The sequence below is a fragment of the Pristiophorus japonicus genome, chromosome 9 (assembly GCF_044704955.1).
Source record: "Pristiophorus japonicus isolate sPriJap1 chromosome 9, sPriJap1.hap1, whole genome shotgun sequence".
NCBI lineage: Eukaryota > Metazoa > Chordata > Chondrichthyes > Pristiophoridae > Pristiophorus > Pristiophorus japonicus.
The window spans coordinates 60,471,169-60,484,054 of record NC_091985.1 but is presented as its reverse complement, the minus strand read 5'-3'; the positions used below and the strand labels follow the sequence as shown (position 1 = coordinate 60,484,054).

General features: G+C 44.5%; 1 long non-coding RNA gene across 1 annotated transcript in view; it reads left to right on the top strand.

Annotated features, from left to right (window-relative positions):
* Nucleotides 1–224: 224 nt before the first annotated feature.
* LOC139272616 (uncharacterized) overlaps nt 225–12,886 on the top strand; it is a 46,587-nt gene continuing 33,925 nt past the window's right edge. Inside the window, exon 1 of the long non-coding RNA XR_011594909.1 lies at nt 225–636. This is a non-coding gene — a long non-coding RNA (uncharacterized lncRNA). The remainder of the gene's footprint in view (nt 637–12,886) is intronic.

Sequence of the window (12,886 nt, the reverse complement as noted above, 5' to 3'; positions counted from 1 at the left end):
CATGAGTTTTATTTCTCTGTACAACATTTTCTATTGAAAGCAATCAGCAATAAGATGCTGGGGCCGAAATTCATGCCCGCCAGAAAGCTGCCACACATTGCATTTTTTTTAAGTTCTTATCGATCGGGTCCGATGATGCTGACTCTCGATCGATTTTCATCTGTTTGTCCTTTTTTTCAGAGCGGACCGGAAGCCGGTCATAATGGGGGCAGAAGTGCGGAGGTAAGTGCTGGTGAGGAGCAGATGTGGGGACGGGATGGATTCTCCGCCACCGTCACTCAGCAGCGGAGCAGTGGTGACATCATTGTGCGTCAGCGTCACCACATATCTTGCCTGCTTTAAAGGGGAGATAATCGGCGAATATTTAGGATCAGCCACTGGGCCACCAGGGAGGGTTTCAGCCGGGCCAGCGGCTGCCTGTTTGTGGTCCAGCCGAACCCAGGGGCACAATAGTCCAATCGACATGGAATTCGGCCGGCAAAAAAATAAAATTGTGACCGTGGCAGTGCGCCCTCACCTTTAATGGCTGCCATGCAGCCAGGGCTCGCAGTGAGAAGAGAAGGTGCACCGACAGAAAAAGCTAGCCGGGGAACCACTTGGCGGGGATTCGATTTTTTGGGCTAAATATGGATGGAGGTAGGTGATCCCGGCGGTGTGCGCACTGATGATGCACTTACGGTCGCTCGGCAGCGGTGGGGCGGAAGTGGCGACTGCCAGAAAAAAAACCCTGCCTAATTTAGCTTGCGGCGGCCATTCGCCCAGAAATCGGCAGCCATTGGATGGCAAAACGGTGGTAACGGGCCTTATCTGGACCCTGATTTTCAGCCCCGCTGTCTCCTTTCTTTGATTACGTCTTCTATCGATCCTGTAAAAGCTCCTTCTGCTGTGCGATGGAGGCTGATCTCCCTCTTCTTCATCACCATCCTCTTCAGCTTCAGGAAGTAGTAATCCTTTCTGGATTGCAACATTATGCAGCATGCAGCAAATTTCTATATTCCTGGACACTTGCTGTGCTGTGCTGCAGGGCTCCAGCAGGAACATCGATGAGACTTCAGAATGCCAATGATCTGCTCTATCAACTTATTGCAGTTCCATAGGCCTCATTAGACTTTTTATGCAGTATTGGAGTCATTAATTATGTCTACAGGAAAAGAGAGAGAATCCCATTGGGAAATCCATTGCCCCAATTCAAAAATTAATTTTCAGCTGTACTCACTATGAATGGCAGAAGAAGTCTTTGTAAAAGCTCCATAGTACCAAACAGCAAAAATTGAATTTTAAGAACATAAGAACATAGAAATAGGATCAGGAGGAGACCCTATGGCACATCGAGCCTGCTCTGCCATTCAATAAGGTCATGGCTGATCATCGACCTGAACTCCACTTTCCCGTCCAATCTCCTTATCCCTTGATTCCCCTAGACTTCAAAAGTCGATCTATGTCAGCCTTGAATATACTCAGAGACTCAGCATCCACAGCCTTCTGGGCCAGAGAATTCCAAAGATTCACAACCCTCTGAGTGAAGACATTTCTCTTCATCTCTTTCTTAAATAGAAACATAGAAACATAGAAACATAGAAAATAGGTGCAGGAGTAGGCCATTCGGCCCTTCTAGCCTGCACCGCCATTCAATGAGTTCATGGCTGAACATTCAACTTCAGTACCCCATTCCTGCTTTCTCGCCATACCCCTTGATCCCCCTAGTAGTAAGGACCTCATCTAACTCCTTTTTGAATATATTTAGTGAATTGGCCTACCTCTTACCCTGAGACTGTTCCCCCTAGTTCTAGACATTCAGCCAGGGGAAACAACCTCTCAGCATCTATCCTGTCAATCCCCTTCAGAAACTTGTATGTTTCAATGAGATCACCTCTCATTCTTCTAAACTCCAGAGAGTATAGGCCCATTCTACACAATCTCTCATCATAAGACAGCCCTCTCATCCCAGAAATCAATCTAGTGAACCTCCAAGGCAAGTATATCCTTCCTTAGATAAGGAGACCAAAACTGTGCACAGTACTCCAGGTGTGGTCTCGCCAAGGCCCTGTACAATTGTAGTGAGACTTCCTCACTCTTAAACTGCAACCCCCTTACAATAAAGGACAACATGCCATTTGCCTTCCTTATTGCTTGCTGTACCTGCATGCTAGCTTTCTGTGTTTCTTGCACAAGGACACCCAAATCTCTCTGAACACCAACATTTAAAAGTTTCTCACCATTTAAAAAATATTCTGTTTTTCTGTTCTTCCTACCAAAGTGAATAACCTCACATTTCCTGACATTATACTCCATCTACCCCCTTACTGCCCACTCATTTAGTCTATCTATATCCTTCTGCAGACGCTTTGTGTTCTCCTCACAGCTTACTGTCCCACCTAGCATTGTATCATCAGCAAACTTGGATACATTACACTCGGTCCCTTCATCTAGATCATTAATATAGATTGTAAATAGCTGTGGCCCCAGCATTGATCCTTGCGACACCCCACAGGTTACAGCCTGCCAACCTGAAAAAGATACGTTTATCCCTACTCTCTGTTTTCTGTCCGTTAACCAATCCTCTATCCATGCAGTACATTACCTCCAATCGCATGATCCCTTATCTTGTGTAATAATCTTTTATGTTGCACCTTATTAAATGCCTTTTGAAAATCCAAATATACTACATCCATTGGTTCCCCTTTATCTACTCTGCTAGTTGCATCCTCAAAAAACTCTAATAAATTTGTCAAACATGATTTCCCTTTCATAAAATCATGTTGACTCTGCCTAATCATGTTATGATTATCTAAGTGCTGTGATACCACTTCCTTAACAATGGATTCCAGCATTTTCCCGATGCCTGATGTCAGGCTAACTGGCCTGTTGTTCCCTGTTTTCTCTCTCCCTCCTTTCTTGAATAGCAGTGTTACATTTGCTACCTTCCAATCCGCTGGGACCATTCTAGAATCTAGGGAATTTTGAAAGATCAGAACCAATCCATCCACTATCTCTGCAGCCACCTCTTTTTGAACCCTAGGATGTAGGCCGTCAGGTCCAGGGGATTTGTCGGCTTTTAGTCCCAGTAGTTTCTCCAGTACTTTTTCTCTATTTATATTAATTACATGAAGTTCCTCACTCTTATTAGACCCTTAATTCCCCACTATTTTAAGTAAGCTTTTTGCATCTTCTACTCTGAAGACAGATACAAAATATTTGTTTAATCTTCCTGCCATTTCCTTATTGCCCATAATAATTTCTCCTGCCTCAGCCACTAAGGGACCAATGTTTACTTTTGCTGCTCTCTTCCTTTTTGCATACATGTAGAAGCTCTTACAATCTGTTTTTATATTTCTTGCTAGTTTTCTCTCATAGTCTATTTTTTTCCTTTTTGGTCACCCTTTGCTGGTTTCTGAAACTCTGCCAATCCTCAGGCTTACTACTATTCTTCACAACATTATAAGCTTCTGCTTCCAATCTAATGCTATCCTTAACTTCTTAAATTTTAGGCAAAGTCTCACAACGTTTTCGATACATCACCAGAGATGGTCTCCTCAATGCTGAATCTGCCTCAAGGATACAACTGTGTGCTTCATCCCACCAATTGTATTGTGGCAAAGTTTCCTGATGTTGGATTAAGTGCAACAATTGGGGAAATTGCAGAGAGACCATGGCCATGCCCATGTGATGGGATGGGGTGGGGTCAAGGTGGGTGGTAATAGTGACTTGTGGATTTTCCAAGGAAAATTTTAGTAAGCAAGTTTTGGGATGAGATTATGGCAGTAAACCACACTACCAGGTTTTTTTTGCTTTTTGTTAGCCACAAAATGACCCCAAAACAAGCAGTTGCAGGAAAGGTAATGTAGCCTTTAATGTCTTAACCCCTCCTCTTTGCATTTATGAGAGGAGCAACTTACTTGATCATCTTAGAAGTCAGCCGTGTAAGTGCTACAAGTAGCATAGCTTCCAAAGTATTGCTAGTTTTACACTGAATAAAATGACAGAAATGGCTATCACAAAGTCAGATAAAAATAGCAAGTACAAAAAATATAAGAACATAAGAACATAAGAATTAGGGACAAGAGTAGGCCATCTAGCCCCTCGAGCCTGCTCCGCCATTCAACAAGATCATGGCTGATCTGGCCGTGGACTCAGCTCCACTTACCCGCTCGCTCCCCATAACCCTTAATTCCCTTATTGGTTAAAAATCTATTTATCTGTGATTTGAATACATTCAATGAGCTAGCCTCAACTGCTTCCTTGGGCAGAGAATTCCACAGATTCACAACCCTCTGGGAGAAGAAATTCCTTCTCAACTCGGTTTTAAATTGGCTCCCCCTTATTTTGAGGCTGTGCCCCCTAGTTCTAGTCTCCCCGACCAGTGGAAACAACCTCTCTGCCTCTATCTTGTCTATCCCTTTCATTATTTTAAATGTTTCTATAAGATCACCCCTCATTCTTCTGAACTCCAACGAGTAAAGACCCAGTCTACTCAATCTATCATCATAAGGTAACCCCCTCATCTCCGGAATCAGCCTAGTGAATCGTCTCTGTAGCCCCTCCAAATCTAGTATATCCTTCCTTAAGTAAGGTGACCAGGTGTGGCCTCACCAATACCCTGTACAGTTGCAGCAGGACCTCCCTGCTTTTGTACTCCATCCCTCTCGCAATGAAGGCCAACATTCCATTTGCCTTCCTGATTACCTGCTGCACCTGCAAACTAACTTTTTGGGATTCATGCACAAGGACCCCCAGGTCCCTCTGCACCGCAGCATGTTGTAATTTCTCCCCATTCAAATAATATTCCCTTTTACTGTTTTTTTTTCCCAAGGTGGATGACCTCACATTTTCCGACATTGTATTCCATCTGCCAAACCTTAGCCCATTCGCTTAACCTATCTAAATCTCTTTGCAGCCTCTCTGTGTCCTCTACACAACCTGCTTTCCCACTAACCTTTGTGTCATCTGAAAATTTTGTTACGCTACACTCTGTCCCCTCTTCCAGGTCATCTATGTATATTGTAAACAGTTGTAGTCCCAGCACCGATCCCTGTGGCACACCACTAACCACCGATTTCCAACCCGAAAAGGACCCATTTATCCCGACTCTCTGCTTTCTGTTCGCCAGCCAATTCTCGATCCATGCTAATACATTTCCTCTGACTCCGCGTACCTTTATCTTCTGCAATAACCTTTTGTGTGGCACCGTATCGAATGCCTTTTGGAAATCTAAATACACCACATCCATCGGTACACCTCTATCCACCATGCTCGTTATATCCTCAAAGAATTCCTGTAAATTAGTTAAACATGATTTCCCCTTCATGAATCCATGTTGCATCTGCTTGATTGCACTATTCCTATCTAGATGTCCCGCTATTTCTTCCTTAATGATAGCTTCAAGCATTTTCCCCACTACAGATGTTAAACTAACCGGCCTATAGTTACCTGCCTTTTGTCTGCCCCCTTTTTTAAACAGAGGCGTTACATTAGCTGCTTTCCAATCCGCTGGTACCTCCCAAGAGTCCAGAGAATTTTGATAGATTATAACGAATGCATCTGCTATAACTTCCGCCATCTCTTTTAATACCCTGGGATGCATTTCATCAGGACCAGGGGACTTGTCTACCTTGAGTCCCATTAGCCTGTCCAGCACTACCTCCCTAGTGATAATGATTGTCTCAAGGTCCTCCCTTCCCACATTCCCGTAACCAGCAATTTTTGGCATGGTTTTTGTGTCTTCCACTGTGAAGACCGAAGCAAAATAATTGTTTAAGATCTCAGTCATTTCCACATTTCCCATTATTAAATCCCCCTTCTCATCTTCTAAGGGACCAACATTTACTTTAGTCACTCTCTTCCGTTTTATATATTGGTAAAAGCTTTTACTATCTGTTTTTATGTTTTGCGCAAGTTTACTTTCGTAATCTATCTTTCCTTTCTTTATTGCGCTCTTACTCATTCTTTGCTGTCGTTTAAAATTTTCCCAATCTTCTCGTTTCCCACTAACCTTGGCCACCTTATATGCATCGGTTTTTAATTTGATACTCTCCTTTATTTCCTTGGTTTCCACGGCTGGTTATCCCTTCTCTTACCGCTCTTCTTTTTCACTGGAATATATTTTTGTTGAGCATTATGAAAGAGCTCCTTAAAAGCCTTCCACTGTTCCTCAATTGTGCCATCGTTTAGTCTGTGTTCCCAGTCTATTTTAGCCAACTCTGCCCTCATCCCACTGTCGGCCCCTTTGTTTAAGCATAGTACGCTCGTTTGAGACACTACTTCCTCACCCTCAATCTGTATTACAAATTCAACCATACTGTGATCACTCATTCCGAGAGGATCTTTTACTCGGAGATCTTATCCTGCAGATTCTTCAGCAACTGAAAGAAAATTCTTTATGATGCCCTCATAACCTTGTTTTATTTTGCCAATGCTGGCAGATCTGCTGTGCACATTCAATCTTTTCTCTTTTCTCTTTTCATTTCAGATTTCCTGCATTCATAGTTTGATTGTATTTCCACAAAAAGTGATAGTTTATTTACACATCTACACAACAGCAGTTCCCAATAGGACAGCATTATAAATCATAATTTTTTTAAAATTGCTTAAAAAGTATTTCTTTATATATTTAAGATTGGTAACTTGGTGCAATTTGATTTATACAGCTGAAAATGGGATAGAATAAAAAAATAAGCATTTTTAATCACAGTGTTAATCCACCACCTGAGAGTAACCTGATTTTAACTTATCTGGTTATCTATCTCTTTGGTGTTTATAGATCTTTGCTGTGAGGGAAATCGCCATACCTGCTGAGTCTTTCCAGTATTTTCTGTTATTATTATAGCAGTTCAACCTAACTGCACTTTACTTCACGAAACAAATGGATAGCATAGCTGTCAAGATCATGGAACTGTCAGGAATGAGATTTCTAAAATCTTAATCTTATTTTGGAGTGAGAAGGCATTATCTGAAGGCTAGGTATGAGAACACATGCTCATATATCCAGAGTTCGGGGCCTAACTTAATTTGAGAAAGAAGAACAAACTTACATTTATATAGGGTCTTTCATGACCTTAGGATGTCCCAAAACGTTTCACAGCCAATGATGCACTTTTGAAGTATAGTCACTGTTGTAAAGTAGGGAAATGTGGCAGCCAATTTACACACAGCAAAGAGCAACAAACAGCAATGAGATAGATAACCAGATAATCAGGGGATAGAGTTTCTGCTCAGTTGCACTCGTTTTATCAGCGCAATTCCACTGAAATCGGCGTATCCTGCAGAAAAGGTTGCGGAATTTTAAGCACAAATTACATTCAGCGCAAATTGAATTTCCGTGATCTTTTGCACTAGTTTAAAAAACACTTCGCTAGAAGCTGATCCCGCCCACAGAACTAGCCATGCCCCCAGGATGAATTAGTTTCCGCTAATGTTTGTTGCAGGCCTTCGAGGAGGCTCTAAAAATACAACTGCTTCTTTTGGGCACAAGGACACTAACAGGCACGTTCTAAAAGCTTTTGGATTTATTTTTTTTTATTTACTAAGTAATTACCCAAATATAAATAGCAAATGGTTCTGTATATTTTTTTTAAACTCATTTTCAGTCATTTAAAATCGGGATACTGACAGGTGGTGGATTAACACTGTCATTAAAAATGCTTATTTTTTATGCTTAACCCATTTTCAGCATATAAATCAAACTGCACCAAGTTACAACTCATAAATATATCAAGAAATACTTTTAAAAGCAATTAAAAACAAAATACAGTTTCAAATGCTGTCCGCTTGTGCTGGTTCATGGCAGATTTTGCTTGCGGCGATATGCAAATGAGTTTGAGCGTAAAGTCAAGAAAAATAAACACTTCTCAAAACGAGCGCAATTAATGGACTATTTCGTCCAAAGCGGAAACTGTTGCTTCAAGTGATATTAGTTGAGGGATTGATACTTGCCAGGACACCGGGGAGAACTCCCCTGCTCTACTTACTACCATGGAATCTTTATCATGCTCCTGACAGGACAGACAGGGCCTCGGTTTAGCACCTCATCCAAAAGATGGCACTTCCAACAATGCAGCAATTCCTCAGTACTGCACTGAAATATCAGCCTAGATTATGTGCTCAAGTCTCTGGAGTGGGGCTTTTGAACCCACAACCTTCTGCCTCATAGGCAAGAGTGTGCCACTGAATCAAGGCTGATACTCAGTTTGGCTTGGAGCCTCTTCAACATGATATTGAGTTTCTGCGTGTGCAATACCATAAAAAAGGAGTGAGATCAATTAGAATAGGTAACATTATTAAATCAAAATGGAGGTAACACTGCCAATGAATAATATTTGAAACTTGAAAATGTAACTATATTAAATTTGGTCAGAGCTCAGCAGCATTGCCAGTATAATGACCTATAGCCTACTAATCTTTCAATGCAGCACTGGCAGGCTCACTGCTGCTTGTCAATGTGGAGCATGTTGCTAAGGTCACAAAGTCATGGAGGATATTCACTTCAAGCTCTGAATTGTTGTTCATTGGAAAGGACTGGTTAGGTGCATCGTAAAACTCTTGCTGGTCTGCCACAACAATCTATCTTAATCCCAACCTTAGAAGCCCCTAGCTGCATCAGTATGAATGATGGGAAATTTTGTTCTGTGGATTTACTGCTATTATTAACTGGGTTGAGACTGAGGAATACCTTTCATATAGGAGTCTTACAACCCCTGAGGTGAAAGGCACTGTGCTTTTACCTCTGGAGTATAGATTCAATCCAGATAACAGACTGAGCTGGATTCAACCAATGCCCCAGAGATCAAAGGACACTAGGGACCCTGAACGAGCAATTTCCTGAGCTGCAATCTCTGTACGCATTGCTTCCAGCTAGGTCTGCCTGATGGCAGAATCATCCTTCGAGTTCGAATCAATAGGTTTGCAAACTGGACCTTAAAGAGTCTACAAGGGAAATTCCAAGGGTGGGGGTCATCAGATTCCTATCCTTCTCTCATCATATTTCTATAATTGTTGACTTATTGACATATAGGGCTCAAAATTTGGCCCCGCCATTTTTGAGGCGGTGTCACTGGCTGAGTGCTGATTTTAATGCCAGGCGGTAGCTGCCACCTCAAACTGCAAGATTCAGTTTTGCTGCCCAAAGGTGAGAGAGCAGTGCTAAAAGAGGTGGTGCACAATTATCCTCGGGCGCCAACCAAGCGTCAGCTCAGGAGGCCCATTGAATTTCCCGACCGTAGGTTGCCGGCATGCACGTTTAAAAAAATGGAAAAAAAAAGTTTCAGACACTTTCCCTCACCCACAGCCACACTTCCCCACTGATCCCATCAATACCTGAATACAAAAAAATTAAACCCCGATGTCCCACCACCTTTCCCAGGCTGTACAGATACCTGCCGGTAAGGCCACTGTACTCACCAAATATCGCATCGGCTGCGGCAAGGGGGCGTTGCAAGCTCGATGACATCACCACGTGTGTGGCGGGCCAAGCACATCGCGGTACGTCTTGCCGCTGCTCCCACCACCCAACTAAATTTCCCGACAGCCCAGGAACCCGGTCGCCGCCGACAGTAAGTACTTAGCTGCCTGTTAACCGCCCCTCTCCGGCAGTAATGGGCAGCGTAAGAAACCAAATTTCAACCCCATTGGCTGGAAATTTGCCAGCGCTCAGAGGACGGGAACGGTGGCGGGTCAGTTGTTAAATTTAAAATGATTGACCACACTACTTTCCCAGATGTCGGGTCTGTCACCGCTGAACAGACCCGACACACAACGGCGGGGAGGCAGTTTAGGTCATTATGACCTTGTTAAGAGCCAATTAAAAAGAATTTTGAGCTGAACTTACCAGGTACTCCACAAGGTTCACATTGCTTGGGGATCACGTCAGGTAAGGACTTCAGGAGTTGTGTGACCATGAATTAATTTCTTTACTTTACAGCTGCAATTGTGCTATAAAAGCTTCCAACTCACAGCTGTTCACTTTCCAAGATCAAAAGCTCTTGCTTACTGCATTTGGAAGGCATAATGATCTTTATGCAGGTTGGAAATGTTTGGAGCAATCTCTCTATGCAGTGTCAACTCTGTCATCTCAAGTTCACCTGCCATCTATTACATTAACATTGGTGCCCTTGAAACTATCTCACCTTGGTTCTCAGAATCCCACCACATGCAGCCGAAACACCAGCAGCACCAGGATCCAGCAACAACACCAACCTTCTCCGCAAGCAACTGATGCTGCACAGGACAAAGGGCATCAGCACCAGACCACATTGCTGCCCGGGATGGCAGGAATGGCCTCATGGGCAGATTTACTTCACTTGATGCTGTACATCCTGGCTGCCAGGTTGGCATCACCCCACACCAGCTCCATAAAGCATCCCTACAATGCCCAAGCCATTCCTTTCACACTCACCACCATTGCGTGGGGTGACGTTATGCCTCACCATTCACTGCAACTCAAAAAACACTTCCAAAGGTGTACATAAATTTGTCCAAGAATGCAAAGTGTTGAAATTAAAGGCTTGACAGTACATTAACAGAAACTTGATATGAACATTGGCAAAAACACTCAAGTGCCTACCCTTGTGTGTTGTTAGTTGGTATGATTGCACTAGGATGAGGGTGAGTGTGAGGGGTGGCTAGTGAGATGGGAAAGTGATAATGTAGATCGAGAGGGATGGCTGGAGGTGCAATTTAAGTTGGTGTGCGTAAGAATGTGCAGGGTAGGGAAGGCAGAGTGATGGGGATGTGATGAGTGTGGCTTTGCAGTAACGTTTTGTGATCCACTAAGATAATTGAAAGGTTTGCACCACTGCAAACATCCCTGCTTGTGTCCTCCTGTCCAATGTGCAACCAGGCTGCGTTGATCTCCTGTGTTGATCTTCCGTCCATTGGAAGGGAAGAGAATCTCCCTGCGTGTTGTGGCTCCCTCCATAAGCAGCGTGCCTTTTGCCTGTTCTAACGCTCCTACAAAGTGCTACCCCATTGTCTGCAGCATGACTTTCAGTGGGAGACTGCAGATGGCCTTGCAGAATGACCTCAAGCACCTCTGGGCCGAGAAGGCCCGGCTGCAGACTGCACCACCTCGGCATGGACGGCAACAGTCTTGGCTGGCTGGCTGACAGGCAACAGCAAGGTGATGGGAGAACGAATGCTGTCATCCTGAGAGGGGACTGCAGGTTTGTCCTCCACTTAGCCACTGCTCCCCCCCGCCCCCCTCCCCCCCTCCCCCCAACCACCCTCCTCAAGGCAGTGCCTCAGCATTCCTAGCCTTCTGTTGGAGGACAGATTGCTGGAATGCTGTGACACACTGCCAGCCCCTTTCCGCACTGGTAAACCCAGCCACGATGACAGCAAGCTAAGCTTCAACTGCAGCACTCAGACATAGAGTGGCTTGTGCTGCAATGGAAGCTGAGACATCAGCCATCAGACGCTGCATGAGGGTTGGGTCCAAAAGTGCGCTAATTGATCTGCTCACCCCTCCCATGCTGGAAAGGATCGGCTCCAAACTCTGTGTAAAGCCCTGTGCAAGGTTGGTGCCGGACTCCTCCAAGCTCCTTAACATTGCATCCATTTCTGTCAGGCTTGCCAATGCACCAAGCAATTTGTTGTGCATACCCATCAGCGTTTTCTGCAGGCCACTCCATCAAACTCCTCATCTGACCCTGTGGAGATGCCGCCTCTAAGCTACCCTCTAAACCCTGTGCATGGCCAGTACCTGAGCTGGTACCTACGACTTTCAGTTCAAGTGACTGTGTTTCTTCATCTTCATCACTCTCCTCTCCCTCTTCTTCTACAAGGACTGGCTTGTTAGGTTGGATTTCTTGGATGTCTGAAATGAGAAAGGCACAAGGTTGGGTTGTGGTGAAGGGCGAGATGGAAAGCAAGAGGTACACACTTACATCGTGTAAATCAGAAGTGAATGTGGGATGTGGGGGAAGTGGGATGTGAGAAGGAGGATAACGTATGATGATACCGGCATCTTGTATTCTTTCAGCCCCGCCACAGACCACGGGCTCAGCCATGCCCCTCCCAAGAATGGCCAGCACTGTCTCCTCCATGGGGTGAGGTGATGCAGGCAAGCTTGTGCCTCGCCGGTTGGGTCTGCTGGTGCAAGTTTTGCGCCACCTTTTCCTGCAAAGGAAAGGGAAGTATCAGTGAGTGTGGTGCAATGTGTTTGGGTGATGTGCCTGTCATGGTTGAATAGCTGACAGTGTGTTCAAGCTGTGAGATGTGGGTGTGAGGCTTGCAGCAATGCTAAGTGTGTGAGGGCGAGATGGAGCATGTGAATGTGAGCTATGAGTCGTGATTGATAGAAATTGTTGGTAGGTGAGTGATGGAGGTATGGTGCTTTGAGCAGTGCGTGAAGCTACTGGTGTAGTTTGTCGGATATTACATTTGAAGATGAATTGACTGACCTTGACCACTCACATGAGGTCATTAAACTTCTTCCTGCGCTGTGTCCATGTCCCCGGGGCTACACTGCTGTGGTTTACTACAGCATCCATTGGCTCCCACTGCACTTCGGACTGTTCGCTGTGGAACGAGGACCTCTCTCTTCCTATTGACCTCCTGTACCAGGGCCTCCAGTGCTGTATCAGAGAACCTTGGTGCATGCTCTCTCCCCTGTTGTGTCATCATTCATTGATATTTTTTCTCAGCCAGTTGAATGATCTGCTGCAGGCAGAATGCAATTCCCCTTTAAGAGATGCAGACTGCCTTTAAGTAGTGCAGGCTAGCTTTAATTGCTGCTAGCCTTGCACGAACTTGGGCACCCTGCTGAGCATTCAGCCACTCAGCAGCACATTCAGCAGTGGATTGAATGCCACCATCATAGAAATGTGTAGGCACCATGAAGTTCGTGTGCTGCCTACAGTCCTCCAAACAGGCATGGGTTGCTAGTGCATTGCGA